Below are 11,342 nucleotides of genomic sequence, written 5' to 3' on the forward strand. Positions count from 1 at the left end.
AAATCTCCTTAAAATCGTACAGCAACTATACATCATTAGCCCCAAGCTTTCTGAACAAAAATCCAGGAATCAGCTTCTAAAGACTGACCAAGACTCAAAAATAGGTCTCCTGTTTCCACCAATATGAAAATGTCTTGGTTATAAAGCCTGTGACATCTGACTCACTCACCTAACTGCTTTTCTATCTATGGGGCCTAACTCTGCAGAGGAAAGCCAAGGCACATCTGTTGAATAGAATTGATTTGAAGAGGGCTGGCAATTAGAAGGCTTTGGAGACCCAGCTCTTGGACAAGGTGCTTTGGAATAAAAGATGAATTAGGTAAGAAGGAACCAATTAGCAAAGGATGCTACAGCCTATGATAAGGAGCTTTAATTTGATAGGAGACAATTGGGAACCATTCATCGTGGAGCTGGAGAAAGGCAGTGACAAGCCCCTAACGACACTCAAGGGCCTTGGAAACCTTTAATTGCTGCCTCCAATTCGACTTCTGAGTAGAAGGGGTGACATAGAGGATAAGCTCACATAGCCATAGGCCTCAGGCTGTTGTGACCACAGCAAGGTCACTAGAGGACCGTTGTGTACATAGCAGTAATGCTACAGAGGATTAGGTGTCTTTCCCTGGTGTCCCTGAACTCAGATTAAGTAAGGCCTTCTATTTCTTCTTCTCAATGTCTTAAATGGCTCCAGGATTTACAGGACTTCAACGCGGCTCCTGGGTGAAGCAAGCAACCACCAGTGCCACCTCTAACCCATCAGCATCTTCTACCTCCTAGCCCACTGCACTAACTAACCCTTGTCCAAAGAAACATTCAGAGCTCTCAGAAACTCAGTTTCAGAGGCAGGTGTCTATAACCCCACCTCGCTAACTAACTTCAAGGGCAGGTGGGCGTGCCCAGGAGAAGAGAGAGCTGGGAAATTCTGCTGATAAAAATGTCAAGGTTGTTTGGAGGCTTATCTTTTTCTAAGCTTAGGGTCCCTCCATGTCTTTTCATCTGCTGCAAGACTCGATGCAGTCCAGTTTCTGGGCCTGGCCTGGCACAGTCAGTGAGAGGCGTCAGCAGAGGAGACTCCGGCTGTTCAGGACAATAGGCCCTTTCTGGGCAGAGAATGCAGCTCAGTGTTGTATTGTGTGTGTGGAGAAGGCACACAACCACTCCCATTTCCACCAGCCCCGTGATAGTACTAACTGCTTAGATGCCGGGGTGATAAGAAGCCAAAAAGCTGGATTCCCCAACCCGAAAAGTGAGAAAACCAAGTAAAACAAAACAGAAAGCCAAGTCACATCTGATAAAAAGAAAAGACAGCCGAGGTGTGAGTGGGTGGTGGGGGTTGGCCTCCGAAATGGCACCAGGTGCATTAATTACACTTGATTGCATGTTGGTTTATGGCTGCGGTCACTAGTGTGCTGCATTCTGGCCCTGCAGCAGCTGGTCTGAATGATATCCTTGGTATTTCGTTAAGCAAGATGAATATTGGCCAGATGGTGACTTCACGAGGACATAATTCACGTAGCATTTTCCTGCCCCGACACAGGTTTCTCTGAAGGAATCTTGAATGACACCCCCCTGAACAAAACAGAACAAGAAAACTCGAAAGCCCCCAAGAAGGCTCAGCCGTAAGTTGAAGATTAATGGTCTCGACGGTATCGCTGACAGGAGCCCAAATGGCAGTGGGAGACCTGACTGCACACTGCGAATCTTGCCAACCCATCTCCCTGTCGCTTGCAGAATGAACTGACATCACCCTTGGAGTCTCAGATTCACTCTGTAGGGGGGAGGGCTGGCTCAGAGTCCCAAAATGACATGCCACAGGAAACTGGGTCACTTTTTTTTTTTTAAATTAATTTTGTATAGTGCCACCCTTTGTCAACACCTGCTTTCTCTGTAATTTGATTGTGATGGTGAGCAAGGAGATATATGCCTACACATACACACATACATGCTCTGGGTTTCCAGAGATTGGGCTGGTCTTCCTGAGTGGGAGAAGGAAAAAGGTCATTTTGGAAACTCTTAAATTGCCACACCAAGGAACACTGGTAGAACCAGGGCACCAGCTGAGCAAGCAAATTGGTTCAGCTCTGGGCTGCCTTAGAGAAAGTTCTTCTTCCCTGGGAGTTATAAGTAATGGACCCACATGGAGTTAAAAAAAGAAGGAGGAGGAGGAGGAAGAGGAAGAGGAGGAAGAAGATGAAGAAGAAGAAGAAAGAAAGAAAGAAAGAAAGAAAGAAAGAAAGAAAGAAAGAAAAGAAAAAGAAGAAAACCTAGGTGTTAGACACTTGAAAGTGGTATTTTAAATGAAGTAAGCTTTTCTGGAATTTGTGAAATGTCTGTCCTGTGTACTGGCATTCTAAACCATGAAATAAGGCAAAAGAGACTGACGGTCATTCTGTTACAAAACAGGGTCAGTTGGAGGAAGTTCAGAAGCAAGAACAGCCAGGGGAAAGTAAGTTGTCTGGACTCTGCTCACTCATCCCATAGAACCAGCCCAACTGAAAGGTCGTGTTGCCATGGTGCAGGTGCTATTTGACTTGAAAGAATAAATAACAGGGATAGCACCAATAAGGTGATGAGGTTATAAGCCCTGTGACTTTGCACTCAACTGCCTGTGAAATTCATTGCCAAATACTGCCCGCTCTGTCACTGCAGCCTCCAGAGAACCACCCCCCTGTGTTGCTACCTGTCCCCCCTAACCCTGCAAAGTGTCCTCTTATGACCTCAGTGTGATTCATTGTCCACACAGGTTAAATAGGAGGAAGAAAGCCGGCTCTAAATTGGTCAGCATCGAATGGCAGGGCATTTGAAAAGCTTGGTAATACGGAGCCTGCATCGAACCAATGCTTGCCCAAGTCCGAATTTATTTCCATCAGCTTGCAGAGCTGGGGAAGTAAAGCAGAGAAACAGACTCTCAACCACAGGGGCCATCCTTATAAAATCACCACCCATCCCCTCCTGGTCTGTTGCCTCCCGCTCAGGACTGCTGAAGTGAGTTCATGGCAAAAGGCCCAGTGACAACAGCCCCTCCTCCCCCGGCATGCTCTGGCAGGCCAGGCTTTGGCAAAAGGCCCATCCTCCCCATAAACCCACCTCTATTGTTTCATCAGAGGAGTTTTGATCCCCCCCACCCCCCCGCCCGCGCCGCTAAATAAAACGGCAGTACCCCACCTAACTTTCCTCTGCACCAGAACTGGCTCCTCCCACTGGGAGCTCAAGTCACACCAGGCCGGGGGCCCAGGGAGGTTGGCAGGATGACTCAGCAGTAAAAAGCGGTGGGGGCGGGGGAGCCTCGCTGCTCAGAGCCCGCCCACCCTCCAGCCAGCTGTGGCCAGAAAAGGAAGCTGTGCGAGGCAAACCCTGTCCCCCGGGTGCAGTGTCCTTTGTCTGCAAAGCCTTTACTCGGACCGGGGCTGCCTAGGGTGACATTGCAGCTGGTAGGGCAGGCTAGGCTGAACTAGGAAGGTCAGAAGGCCCCTCCCCACACCTCAGAAGCCAGCACGGTCCCACATTCTGTAGCCCTGGCAGGATACCACAGACCCAGTATCAAGTTCTCTCTACATGTTAATGCACCGTACCTCACACAGTAATTGTCTATTAGTCGCCTTTCCAGTTCTGTGACAAACTATATGGTAAAATCCGTGTAAAGAAGATTTGGGTGGGGGGGTCAAAAATCTGTCATTGTAGGGAAGAAATGGATCCGGGGTCACAAAGCAAGAAACAGACAGCTAATGTGGGTACTTAAGGTTTTCACTTTTTTTTTTTTTTTTCAGAGCAGGACTTCGGAGGATGGCATGGTGCCCCACCCACGTTCAGGGTAGGTCTTTCTTCCTCAGCTAAATCTCTGGACTCATCCTTCGAGGTACATACACAGGTATGTCATCTGGGTGTTTCTAAAGCCTGTCAAGTTGACAAAGGCGATTGGCCAAAGCTTTGTCATTCTGGAGATGGAAGGTGCTCATCCATACAGAAGGCAAATACCTTATCCATGGGGAGCCATTCATTGTGGGGTAGAGGGAGCCTTAATCCAGGTCTACACAGGTGGACACAGCAGCAGATCTTTCCCACCCTTATTAGATGACTCCCTTATTCTCTGGTCTCTGTTCTGCTGCTCTGGGGAGCTCAGAGCTGAAGGCCAGCCTTGAAGAGTTAGCCTCACGAGGAGAGTTAGCCTCTTCTCTGATGCCTTCCCACCATGTGATGTTAGTACTTCCTAACTGGTTACTGGTTGTCTGTCCACCCAGATGCTATCTTCCCAACCATCTTACCTCACATTTGATTCTCCAGTATAGTAAATACTGCTCGGGGGCAGGGGTGGGGGGCGGGGGCAGGGAGAGCACATACCTATAGCTAGCTAGCTCTTGCCTAGTTTTGCTGCGTACTGTCCTGTCCTGATTGCCTAGCATATCTTCCTCTGGCTCTGCATTGGTGACAGATCCAATAGATCTTGCTACTTACAAGCATCCATTTTTCCCACATCAGTTGAAGCTCATAGAATATCAAGTGGATCTTTCTGGTGGTATTCGAAGGCTTGCTAAGACTTTGTTTGCAGCCAGGCAGTGATGGCGCATGCCTTTAATCCCAGCACTTCGAAAGTAGAGGCAGGCAGATTTGAGTTCGAGGCCAGCCTGGTCTACTGAGTGAGTTCCAGGGCAGCCAGGGCTGCATAGAGAAACTCTGCCTCAAAAAAACCCAAAACAAAAGACTTTGTTTGCATCTTCTATACTGGGCACCATTCCTAATTCAATGAAGTTGGGTTTTATGATACAAATGCTGGATGACTCTATTAACATAATCAGAGTCCAATGTTACATCTCTACACGTTAATGAAAGGCACCCATAGCTACTGACGGCTAAAGATGTTCAGTTCCCTGGCTTCCTAGAATAGCATTCCCTGGTTCTATGGATAGAATCGAGAAATGTCATTTCAAATTGGGAATTCTATTGCAAAGTGAAGGCCCTCAGAGCAGTGTTTACTCATGTATGGCTGAACAACAGGTCAGAAATGGTGGGAACCCTATCAGGCTGAACACTGAGTGATGATTGGAACCCATGAACAGCCAACACAACAGGAAATCAACTTTTTTTTTTTTTTTGAAGACCATATTTTTTTTTTTTCCTCAGCAAAATCTATCTTAAAGTAATTTTTGGTAGATCTATTGCTAACCACAAAAATTGGTATTTTAAGTTTTACTAAAAGTGATCTATCAAGAAACTGAATGCATGCCTACACTAGTAAGAGCTACCAAAGTATTATTTTTGTTTTAATTTAATTAATTTATTTTGATTTTGATGGCATACACTTTGACTGTTTTTCTTATATGTGCCTGTGCTAGCAGAGACAAGAAGAGGATGTTGGTTCTCATGAGAATGGAGTTTCAGAGAGCTATGAACTGCTGTGTGGGTGCTAATTACTGGACTTGGATCCTCTAGAAGAGCAGCCAGTATTCTTAACCACCATACCATCTCACCGGACTCAAGAACTCCCAAAGTTTAATCATAATTTAGAAACAGCTGTTCACATCCTGTTCACATTCTGCATATATCTAATTGTACACCTTTGTATTAGGTCATATTCAATGCTTTTATTTCTTTTCTCCCTCACCACATTCCAGACAGACACAGGAGAATGATTCCCCACTTCATTGATTATAGACAAAACTCTGACCCCAAGAAGTTGTTATCTGTCCAAGGTCACAAAGCAAGAAGGATATATCAGACTCAGGAGTTGATTTTCTGAATCCTAGCTTAGAAGTCTTCCCCATGGACCAAATCCCCAGATATGTCATGTCTTAAATCATATGACCTATAAAGTAAAAATGTGATTAAACTGAAGAAAAATTCCAAGTTAATTGTATGGGGACTTTGGTATATTGTTTAAAACTCAACAATAAGTTATTGTGCTATGATTTTTTTTGTTATAATTACTGCTTTTTTAATTGAAAATTTCTGGGAAATATTAAAATGGTCAACACCATGATGGGTTGTGGGTAGAAAACCAGGATGGTGAGTAGTGATTTCAGAGGGTGAAAGGATTTGCACTGGTGTCCAGCTAGACTTGATATAGAATACACACGCCCAAATCTCATTTTTGAGGGTCACAGGAATCTGCCTTACTACCTAGAGTCCAAGGGTTTAAAAATATAATCCCTCCGCCCAATACATGGAAGAGTGGAAGATGGATGTTCTTGGTAACTATGATTGTTGTCCAGAAACTATTTCTTTGTTCTTGTTTCCCTTTGGCACTGGGGCCTCTCACAGTCCTCTCTTGCTATCTTCTGCCCATGCTGGCCACCTTTCTCCACTTTCTTTTCCATGCCTATCATAGTGCTATATGGTATGCTTGCTCTTCTGCAGCAGTGATCCAATGTCTATTGACATAACCCACCATAAGACATTTCTGCTGCCATCACAGCCCCACCTTGCCTTGATTTTTTTTTTCAAGGACATAATTTGTCAACATCATTTGGATATAAGGGAGTTGAATAACAACAAAAATAAATGTCTCTGCATCTTAACTATATAAATCACCCCATTTCATCTTTCTTCCATACTTGTCCATCCCCTGAATTCTTAGTAGCAGTGGCGATAGCATGATCATTAGCTTCTAGTACAGAGTTGGGCATTTGGGGGCAGCTCTGTTCTTAGACCAATTTACCTTACCCTGTATTACCATTTGAGTAGTAAGCTAAGGACTGAAACAGAGGCTCAGGATAATAGAATAGTATCAAGGGGAAAGTGTTCAACTGAATTAATTGCTGACTTCCTTTGTTTTTGATATAGGACAAGTCAAATCTCTGATTCATCATCTGTGGAGTCCCCACTGGAATTGAAGCCCAAACATATAGTCATTGAATTTTTCTATTTCTTCCTTCATGTTTTTCTTCACACCTCTTCCTTCCTTTGGGTTAGTACACTGTGTGAATTGGCTCAGGAGCTCGCCTGAGTCCCATGGGTAACTCTTAACAGCAATAAACAACTCTGTATATAATTTAAAGACTTGTCATCTCTGTCCTTTTCAACATAACTACTACCTTCAATTGTCACCTGCAAAATGACCTAAATATATTCATCTTAACTCCTCACTTAATTTGAATGATTCCATTCTTCCAAACTTAATGAGTATACGAGACAGAAAATAGCCAGTTACTGAGTATTGCTCCCTGAGCTATCCATTTGATAAGTCTTATCTCACTGAGTTCAGCTGCACAGCTGTCAGAAGAGCCAACTGCTGCCGAAGAGAAATTAAATGATCTTTCCAAAATCACCAAGCTAAGAGTGGCAGGATTGATAGACCCTGGAATCAATCTGCAGGTAGAACCCTCTGCATCTTTCTACTTAGTATCCCATAATCCCCACACATTCATCCACGTCAAACCCCAACGCACTTCCATGCCTCTCTCTGTGACTGCCAGTACCAGCTGGCCTGCTGAGCCAGCTTCTCATCTTGCCTGCACCCCAGGTCTTCTGTCTCTCTCTCTCACTTTATTCTCTGAGTCAAGTTGTTGTTTCTTCCACACCCTTTCCTTTCTTCTCACTCCACTGCAACATCTATTCCAAAGCTTCATAATGTCCTGCTGAACTACAGCAATTATCTCTCAACCGGTTCCCCTGCCTCAGCCCTTCATTTTATGCTTAGCACTTGATTACTCTTCCCAGAGCCTGACTGTGAGCATCACCTTCTCTATGCTGAGTCTCCAAGAGCACTTCATTTGATAAAGTCTATCTCTTCCCCTGCCCTGCACTGGCAATACTGTCCTCATGACTTCTCTGTGAGGTTAATAATGCCCTGACATGCGGGTAGAGAAGCCAGTTTTCTTATCTTTCTACAGATTATTTTTTTCTACACCTTTCCCCTCAGAGATCTCTCTGAGTGAATGGTTATTATTTCCCATGTCTCCCTCAAGCTCAGGGATGGCCTACCCTTTCTTTAAGGGGATAATAAGCTCCGTGGAGCCTGCCCCATAGACCTGTGCAGATTATTAGCACGTTCTGAGCTCTGTAAGACTGTCTAGAACACCATCTGGGTCTAAGCCAAGAATGCCTTAGTCATTATTTCTATGAAGATGTCTGTCTCTGCTACCAGTTTAGTACATTCTGAGGGGCTTACACTGCCTGCGACCAGGCATCAAGATCATGTACACCTTGGTGTCGTTATCACAAAATAGAACAGATGACAGCCTCTTCTTCCTTCCTGTACGAATCTTTTTCTTTCTCGAAATCTGTTGATTCAAGGTCTGGGCTAGGTTTAAAGTGAGTGATTATCAGAACATCATGTTTGGAATTCTTAAGTTTCTAGACACATTCTCAGCAGCGTTCCAGGGCAAAGGAAAGGGGGCAAAGATGCTTTACCTTCTAGGTCCTGTTATCTTATTCAGAAACATCTCTCTTGAGTCTATTCTACAAATGTGGGCTTCTGGTCACACTTCTGTTTCTGTACATTGTTATTCATGACTTGAAAACACATGAAAATGACTGGAGCTGATCGATTCCATTGTGTCCTGGAGCTTTTCCACGTTTTAATCTGTTGCAAGAGATGAAGGGTAATAATGATTCACTTGTACTGAGTGTTTTTGCCTTGTGCACTGTGCACTTTGCACTGTGCTAGCTACAGGTACTATGCTCATTACCATTTTATAGGAAAAAAATAAAGGAAAATTTACAGGTTTATACTAATGACACACAATTGGGATGTCCTGAATGAAACCTAAATGTGGGGTGAATTTATTTATAATCTAGACAACACTGTGCCCTGCATTCTCAACGGACAATGGTTAGTATCTGGAACCATTTTCATTTCTGTACCCTTTGGTAGAAAGAAGACAATGAAAGCGATTTGTGGTCTTTTTCATAACTGTTTGGTGAAGGTGGCTCAGCAAACTAGCTGACCTTCACCTATCTGTAACCTTGAGCAAGGACATCATCTGAAACACCCCTGATTAAGTAGCTGCTCTTACCACTGTGCCTATGCTGTCAGTAAGCTGGCTGAAAGGTGGGCTTTATGGGGACCTGACTAGAGCTAACCATCCTGGGCTTTGGCATCCTTGGCAACACTACTGCTCTAACCAACAGATCACAGCATGACTCAGAACTTGGCTTTGAATCGAGCCCCCAAAAAGCCTTCTTTCAGCCAGCCCACATACTAAGATACAAGACAAGTGTCTCTAGCTAGGAGATGTCCTATACACAACTGCACAAATTCTTACTTCATGGGTACTGAAAAACACCAGAGTATTTTAAAGTGTGTGTGTGTGTGTGTGTGTGTGTGTGTGTGTACGTACATGTCTGGTGTGTGCATGTATGTAGGTAACAATTTCCGCAAGAGAAGGTATCTCAGAATCTCTCCAGACAATAGTTCTAAAATAAGCAAGATTAGTCATGGTCAAACCATTCGCTTTTGAACCTTAACCAGATACTAAATCGTGCTACAAAAATCTGTAAATTCCTGGTATTCAGGACTGCCAAGATGTCTGAGAGAAGATGGTCCAAGCTTCAATGGAGCTCATCACAATCACCCCTGGGCTGACAAAGGCGCTCTGTATGCTGTGCCCTGATTAGGAACAAGCTTAGGATTTAGCACAATCTGTTCTGTGAGGCCAATTTTCCAGGAGCTGTGACATAATTGCACTCAGAAGTTGTGAGCTTGATTTCGAAACTCTTGATATTGTCATGGAAATGATCATTGTATTTTATTGCAATCAATTTTTTCTTTAGACTAAAGCAGAGAAGTTGAGTAAGAGGGGGAAATTAGTCCTTTAATAAAGGAAGAAAACAGATACTTAATAGCGCATTTCAAAGGTTGAATACAGTAAATTACGAAGCTGGAGAAAATAAGACATACCATTTTCCTGTTCCTTCTTATTCCCCCTGCCTCTAGCTCATCCTTTCAACGCCTCCTCTGCCCATTCACAAATGGCCACTGCTTCCTGCCTTTTGTTGTTTTACCTCCCTGATGTGGGAGTGGTGTGATAATGAAATCTCTCAGGCCAGTCCCTGCAGATAGAGAATACCTCTTTGTTGGCGGGTGTTTTACCTTTCTTCGGAGGCTTTCCATGGCTTAAAATAAGGCTCTCTCAAATGTGTGTGGTAGATGGCATTAAACTTCTTTTTTTTTTTTTTTTTTTTATGGGTTAAAAACCTGAAAGAAATGACAGCTTAGTGGAAGGGCCATGGCTTTTGCTTTATTTATTTTCAAAGCCAAACTAGAGAGGTTTTTATTACATACACTTAAAAATACAAGGAAAGTGCGGGTTCTCTGATTGATCCCCAAGAATGTACAGTGATTGGAAGAAAGAAAAGAAAGGAGAGGGGGAGGAAGAGAGGAAGGAAGGGAAGAGAGAGAGATTGTAAAAGAAAACCTACCCTAAACGCATCCTGTGGTACGACTTTCACCTATGTTCCTTTTCCCTTCCAACCTCTGGAGTTTGCAAAGGACTTTAGACAAGCACACATGGCCCCATCTTCTGGCGGACTTACGCAATAGCGGAATCTATCTGATGTTTTTCAAGGGTGGTTTCTTCATTTGTCTTTTTCTTTGAAATGTACCGTTCAAGGTTCGTCTTTTCTCTGGATTTTCGTCATAAGAACTTTATCGCTCTCTCGATGCCTCCATTTCTCAAAGGAGGAACAAGAGACATAAATTGGATGGGAAGCCAGAAGCTTCCCGCCCTCTTGTCGTCACGTGTCTATCTGTAGGTAGCCCACGCATCTGAAGCTGCCTTCTCTATAGAGAAAGAAGTAGGCTCTCCTTCTTAGGTTAGGTGATTGGAAGAGATGCCATGGACCTGAATGGTCAATGCAGATGTTTTATCAGCTAGTGTTGGCCAGCCTCTTCTCCACGAGCCCCACCCCCACCCCACCCCACCCAACACACAAATGAGTGACTCGGATCAAACTTGACTGGAATGCTAGCATCCGTTGGCCTGAGCTGTTGTTCTTGTGACAATGAATTGTTATCCAAAAGGGAGGCCCAAAGAGTCAAGATTCAATGGGAGTTTCAATTTGGACCAAGAATTCTGCAGGCATGGGTGTGTTAGTGAAGATGGAGATCAGAGAAATGGCCATAAGAAGATGGTGGTCTAATGCTTTCTTTTCCTGGAGGTAAAAAAAAGTAAACAGAATTCTGAGAAGCAAATTGGTGGATTTCTTAATCTCAGGGGTTCCCAAGGGGATGCCTAACCTCTAGCTATTGCAGTATGATGAGTCTAGAACTTGCAAGGTCATTTCAGAGGAGGTGGATCTGAATGGAGAGCTGAACAAAAAGTCCTATCTCTCTCCCTCATCAATTCCAGAATAGTTTTCCCACATAACACGGAAACTGAGCCGTGTGTGTGTGTGTGTGTGTGTGTGTG

At 44.1% G+C, this 11,342-nt stretch overlaps 1 long non-coding RNA gene across 1 annotated transcript in view; it reads left to right on the forward strand.

Annotated features, from left to right (window-relative positions):
• Positions 1 to 3,446: 3,446 nt before the first annotated feature.
• Positions 3,447 to 11,342, forward strand: part of LOC115065234 — a 33,903-nt gene continuing 26,007 nt past the window's right edge. The window contains exons 1-2 of the long non-coding RNA XR_003845028.1: positions 3,447 to 3,623; positions 3,765 to 3,865. This is a non-coding gene — a long non-coding RNA (uncharacterized LOC115065234). The remainder of the gene's footprint in view (positions 3,624 to 3,764; positions 3,866 to 11,342) is intronic.

This window comes from Mus pahari, chromosome 13 (genome assembly GCF_900095145.1).
Source record: "Mus pahari chromosome 13, PAHARI_EIJ_v1.1, whole genome shotgun sequence".
NCBI classification, from domain to species: domain Eukaryota; kingdom Metazoa; phylum Chordata; class Mammalia; order Rodentia; family Muridae; genus Mus; species Mus pahari.